The 6,325-nt window shown below is 33.4% G+C and overlaps 1 long non-coding RNA gene across 4 annotated transcripts; it reads right to left on the bottom strand.

The window, feature by feature from the left end:
* Window positions 1-1,889: 1,889 nt before the first annotated feature.
* On the bottom strand, window positions 1,890-6,318 carry LOC105641207 (uncharacterized). Of its 4 annotated transcripts, none has more exons than XR_002285251.3 (4): window positions 5,819-6,318; window positions 4,349-4,450; window positions 3,690-3,775; window positions 1,890-2,607 (listed from the first exon to the last, which is right to left on the bottom strand). It is a non-coding gene; the product is annotated as an uncharacterized LOC105641207 (long non-coding RNA). The 4 variants fall into 4 exon arrangements; XR_002285252.3 differs by having other exon boundaries at window positions 4,306-4,450; XR_016319249.1 differs by lacking the exon at window positions 1,890-2,607 and having other exon boundaries at window positions 3,416-3,775.
* Between the last annotated feature and the right edge of the window lie 7 nt (window positions 6,319-6,325).

Raw genomic sequence — 6,325 nt, forward strand, 5'->3', positions numbered from 1 at the left:
TCGTTTTGTTTGAGACCTGTCTAGTTTTAGTGGGAGTTTGCTCTTTATGTATACAATTATTTTTTGAATGCTCTATTTTGTTTTGGGATATGTTTTATTATGAAATTCTGTTGAGTACTCATTTTGGTTGATGGTTACACTCTGTATTATTATTATTGTTTTGCTTGATCTCACTTTTATTGGTGACCAGTTGGAAACAGACATGATGATCACATGCATATAGTTTTCATGCTACACTTCTATAATGAATCTATGTCATTTAGGGGTATTGGTAATGTAGTTGATGATGAACTTAGTCATGAGATCTATGGCGACTGTTTCTTCAGCTCTTTATCAATATAACTAATGGACGAGATTGTTTTTGGATACCTTGTATGACTGCGTTTGTTGAGCTCATTTTGGTGTATGTATTTTATTTAACATATGTTCGCCCAAGTGGGAGATTGTTGGATTTAATTTTCTATTGTGGGCTTAATATGTAAAATTAAATATGTACAGCAGTCTAATTGTAAAGTCAATTTCAAATGTGGTCTTGATTGTGAATAATTGACTATTGAGGTATCAACTAATTATAGATATTAAGTGTAGAGACCATTATATAATTCCTATTTCGTTTAAAGGACCGAAATAGGAATTGTACTAACGCTACAGGTATATAAAGGTCGTGGTCCCCAAATGAGTTGAATACGATTCAGTTTTTACGTTCCTTTCGTATTGCTTCCGCTCTAAATCGATTCTTCAATTCTCTGGAAGGCTGCAAACCTAATTCTACACATCAAGATCGATGAACAACGATGTCAGGTACGCAACCTTTTCTTATTCAATCTATTTTGTTGAATCTAGTGGTTTGCACGATCTAGGTTATTGTGGAATTATTTGAGATTAATTCATAACAACCTTAGCAGTATCATTTAATACCTTAGAATAAAGCTTTGGCCATAATTACAGCAAAATAAGAAGAATACAACATTAGCACATACTGCCACGAGTATGTTCTAACGAAGGCAGGGCCTTTTCGCAGTTCCATGAAAGCAAGCAAATCAAAATTTGTTACAATCCAACCGTTAGTCAATGGACATAGCCATGGCTGCTCTTCGACTAGGAGTAGTGGAATCTCCAAGCTTCTCCAATCCTGTCCCTCGAATACAAAATTAGCAACACCTTCCGGTGGTGGACGGAATAAATTTGGGCTGTAGTGGTGAGAGAAGGAAGACGATGGAGAAGAGGGAAAATGGGTAAGGAAAACAAAGTTTAAGGGTGTCATTTGTCTTTTTACATTAAAATTAATGGAAAATATGTGTGTTTTGATAGAAGGACTAAGCAGTAAGAAGGGGTAACTCTCCAGGATATTTCAAATATTTGACAAATACCGGACTACTAGATAATTGTGATAAACCTCAGGACTGAAATAATTATTTGTCCCATACTAAGATGTATTTGTTTCATCGTTTTCATACAATTATACATTCGCTAGATTTTAGAAATAGATTCTCAACGCTGAATTGATTCCTAAACATAATTATATTATACTTAAAATTAATTTAAATTGTATATTTAAATTTAAACATACCAAATATGAATTTTATTTAAAAATAATTTATATGCAATTTTTATTTACAAAATAAATTAGATCTAAATTTATTTATAAATGAATTCATATTTAAATTCATTTATACTAAATAGACACTAATTCTAGTAATTCTAGAATGCAAAAGAAAAATTGCTTTGAACTTGACAAAAGTTTGTATCTTGAGTATCACTTAGTAGCTATACTTTGTATAGATAGTAGGGTTGTTCTTGGCCTAACCTACAAAAAAATCCGGCTTTTGCAACTTGTAACAATATCACTTTAAACAGACTTTTGTTCTTGGACACTCTGACTCAGCAACTTAAATATATTGTCACTCTGAATGCAAAATTAGTTAGAGCTTTACAATATAAGCCTAATAAAATGGGCCCCACCTAATCAGTTTGGGTTAGCTTAATCCAAGCTCCCAAAATCTATCAAAACTCACCGTTTTAGCTCCCTTCTAATTCTCGTTTTCCTTTTCCTTCTCCTTCTCCATCGCCCTCTTCTCCATTCTCCTCATTTGTCATCCTTATCCACAGCTTTTGTGCTTCTTGATCAAACTTCTTGTTTTGCAATTCTTTCTGATAATCTAATTCTCGTTTCCCTTTTCCTTCTCCTTCTCCATCGCTCTCTTCTCCATTCTCCTCATTTCTTTATCCACAGCTTTTGTGCTTCTTGATCAAACTTCTTGTTTTGCAATTCTTTCTGATAATTATACGCATCTTTTTCTACTTCTACAACTCCTCTGGGCCCGATTGTTGTTCCAATCACTCCTTTTGCAATAAACTCTTCCATCGCTTCAGTGTCACCTGGGCATGGAAACTCTCGCCTTTCGTAAAAGTGAGCTAGCTCTCTCTCCTCCTTTGGCCTTTGGCTTCAATGTCCGCTAAGCAAGCAGTGACATTTCGTTGTAGAGCTAAGCACCACCAAATAGTGTGTAGGTGCAGAGCAGTGCCTTTCCCACTTGCTTCCAGAGACACCAATCTTCTTTTCCTAATCCCACTTGTCGTAATTCACTGATTTTATATATGCAAAGCCTGAAACATTGTTTTGCCATAAATTTTGTTATCAGTCTTCTTTCAAGCATTTTAGCAAACACTTGGAATTGCAGCTAAGTTTATTAAAACAGAAACAAATTTGATATCACCTGTTTTGGCTTCTTGAAAACGTTAAAGGCTTTGCTGGTGACTAAAAATTCTATATTCGATTAAAAGCTTCAGCTTTCAACTTTGAAGACGGAGAAAGAAAAGGGAATTAGAATTTATGTTGAGTTTTGGTAGATTTTAAGGGCTCGGGTTAAGTTAACCCAACTTGGTTAAGTATAACCCTTTTTATTAGTATGATATTTTAAACCCCTAATTGTGCATTAAGACCGACAATATATCTAAGTTACTGAATTGAGATGTCCAGAGGACGAACGTCAGTTTAGAGTGATATTGTAACAAGTTACAAAAGTCAAGGTTTTTTTGTAGATTAAGCTGGTTGTTGATGGAGTCGCATAATATCCAAAATGTTAAGAAATATTCATCGTTTTCAAAAATTGATTGGTTGCAGAAAATCGTCAGGATATAAAATGGGCAAGGACAAGAAATATCCTTTTTCAACGAGAAAACAAAAATATAAATAAAAAACATCCTTCGACTCTCGAGGCAGCAAACAACTAACTGCAAGCATCTAGCTTTTCTTATTCGTTTAAAATTTGAAATCTAGGACCATGCAAATGACTCTTAATCTTCGTCAAGACAGCATCTACAATTACAATTTTATAGTGGTTCAGCTAATCTTTCTTAATCACTTCTTTCTAGTGGTTCCCCACCGAAAAGAAGAGCAAAAGCCGAAAACAGCTTTTCCTTGAAACCAAAGTAAGTTCGGAAATTGAATCAAACTGATTAGTTAGGTTTGGTACACATCGGTTCGGTTTTACTCAGAAAAAACGCGTACATTTTGTAATGACTGATCCAAAGCCGAAAACCCAAATAATAGAAGATTGGAAAATGAAGCTGAAACTGAAAATCAAATGACTGGGACCAAAAACCGAAAATATTTCGGTTTCGGTTTTTCCCAAAATTTATATATCCCTAATTTGTAGTCTAAAATAGTGAAAGAAGTGGCCACATACCACATAATATCTCTCAAACAATTTGAGAATCACACCACACAAATCATATCTCCAAACCTCCGCCTGTCAAAGCCTCTTATGTGTCACTGCACCAGAAAACATCCCATTAACTATAACATTATAACGTCTAATCTGCTGCTCCTATGCTTCCATGATCTTATGCAAATGTTTCAAACAATATTCTATTAATGCAAGAAATGGAAACAGAAGAATATGCATAAAGGAAAACATAGGCAAAATAAGAGATTATTAAAATAAAGGAAAGCTTGTATTGATTTCGCCACAGCATCAGCGAGATGAGAAACTAGAACAAATATGAATAACAAATCATATAATCAAAGCATTTTTCAAATTCCAAAAAATCGTAGTATTGAAGAACAAAACAAAACAGGAAGACTTCTACAAGCCACCTTACAGAAAACATAATTTTAATAGCTGCTTCAAATCAAAGCAAGGTTGGTTGCGCTTTGGGAAAGGATGATGCAATTTCTTGTAATTAGAGAAAAGGCAAAGATGATAACAAATCAATAGGAATTGGAGAAGATGCCATTTCAAAAATTCACAATCATAACATCTGGTAATCAACAATCATCAAAAATATACTCTAGAGACTCACTAACTGTAACCCATTATACTCTGGAGTCTAAGTCTTGGCCAACCTTGACGATCACAAACAATGGCAACCAATATTATGTTCTCCCTATATAGCACCGCCGGACATCTTGAGTTTTTGCATAATTGAAGATGCATCCAACAGAGACCTGCATGTTTTACAAATCGAATATTTTTTTTTATCAGATCAGTATTCTAATTATCTAATATCAAATAACAAGTAATTATATGCTAATTTAGAGCTGTTGATTTCAAAACCTCTACTTTAGAGCTTTTCCTATTAGTTGCTAAGCTAATTTATGTTTATTTTATATTTAGACTATATTAACCTTATAAAAAAATAAGAGAAATTTTTTTCTCAAATTAATATTGTAATGTGATCACTTTAATTATTATTATTCAAATAATAAATAACTATCATATTACAATAAAATATTTTATTTAACATTTTTATTTGTAAAACACACAAAAAGAAAATAAATATTCACCTTACAGAAAAATATGACAATTATGTCCTTAGAAGTCATTTTATATCTCGACAAGAATCGCTAGTAAAACTTAACTAAACTAGCATCCATTACCACCGAGTGAAAACAGCTAAATTGAAATATTTAAATTAACTAACTATATGCTCAGGTCCCATTAAGCAACTTAAACTTATTATTAATTTCTAACTAGTAGCCTAGCAATCAAAAGGCAATAGTTTATAGCTAGTAATGTTAAGTCATTGTAAAACCATTTATTAACTGTTATTTAATCCTTAATCATTGGTGGACTTATACCCTTTATAGTTTAAACCAAAACCTAAGAATCCACAATTTACTCTAAGTTTTGTCCATCATAAAAGCAATAGTATGAAGATTGCTCACATTCTACATCAAAGCCGTAATCTGTTCACACAGAAGCATGGAAATTTGAATGATCTATCTTAAAACATTGCATAACTTTTGAAATGACAACAAAGAGACCTGCCCTTCCTTACTTAAATTTAGTTTACCAAATTTTATACTTGTGCTTCAGCTAGACCAGCAGCACTATTTGGTACAACAAATTTAGTGTTTGAGTAGAATTTCACTAATGGTTTCAAATACAAATGGTTTCACTAATAAGTATCTTTAGTTCTCAACTGTTAACAAAGATGTGCAGATTGCACGCATAGCAGGGCAGCCTAAATTTTTTTACACCTTACATTTGGCTTGACTATAACAAGCATAAAGCATTAGCAGGAAGAGGAGAAATAGCATAGACATTATACTCTTCTTAATATACCCAATATTGATTATTTGATATGGTCACAAATCCATAATTCTGTAAATGCCAGGAAAAAAAATCTGCTTATTATAGTTACATCAAATAAATAAAAAATAAAACTTACAACCCTAGATGTTATGCAAACCAAAGAAAAAATATTGATATGACCAATTAACTAAACAACAAATCAGTTTCCGAAATATGTGAACATACATTGACTAGCAAAAATTGCACCGACAAAGACAGAACAAGGTTAAGAAGCCAACCTGCCATTTTTTGTTTCAACAGAGAAATTATTCTTCACTAAGTGGCTCTTCTTTTATCTATAAATGATCCCCTCTTGCCCTTAAGGGAAGTCAACCTATCTCGTGAACTCTCACGGACATTATGCCATTTACTCATTTCTCTTCTGCTAGGTTCTTTTGGTGACACTTTATTATTGGTTGTGCCCCGGGGTTTCTGAAGCAACCTTTCTCTTCCAGCATTTCTTGTAGAACCTCTTGCATTCAAATTCTTCTTATATGATCTTGACCCCCTTGTCAGGGTATTTCTACCAGCATGTGTCTTACTTGGACCCCCCTCATTGTCCTCCTCATCATCATATTCATAGTCATCACTGTCCGAAGAATGAGAATCCATATCATTCATCTCCACACTATCACAATCATCATCTTTTTCCCTTTGTTCCTTAGATTCATCAGCTGTCTTTTTCTCTTGTTGTTTATTTCCACCAGGCCCAACAACTACTTTACGATCTTCAGTTACTTTGTTCA

Source organism: Jatropha curcas, unplaced genomic scaffold, assembly GCF_041381405.1.
Source record: "Jatropha curcas cultivar XTBG-Jc1 unplaced genomic scaffold, XTBG_Jcur_1.0 HiC_scaffold_306_pilon, whole genome shotgun sequence".
Lineage (NCBI taxonomy): Eukaryota > Viridiplantae > Streptophyta > Magnoliopsida > Malpighiales > Euphorbiaceae > Jatropha > Jatropha curcas.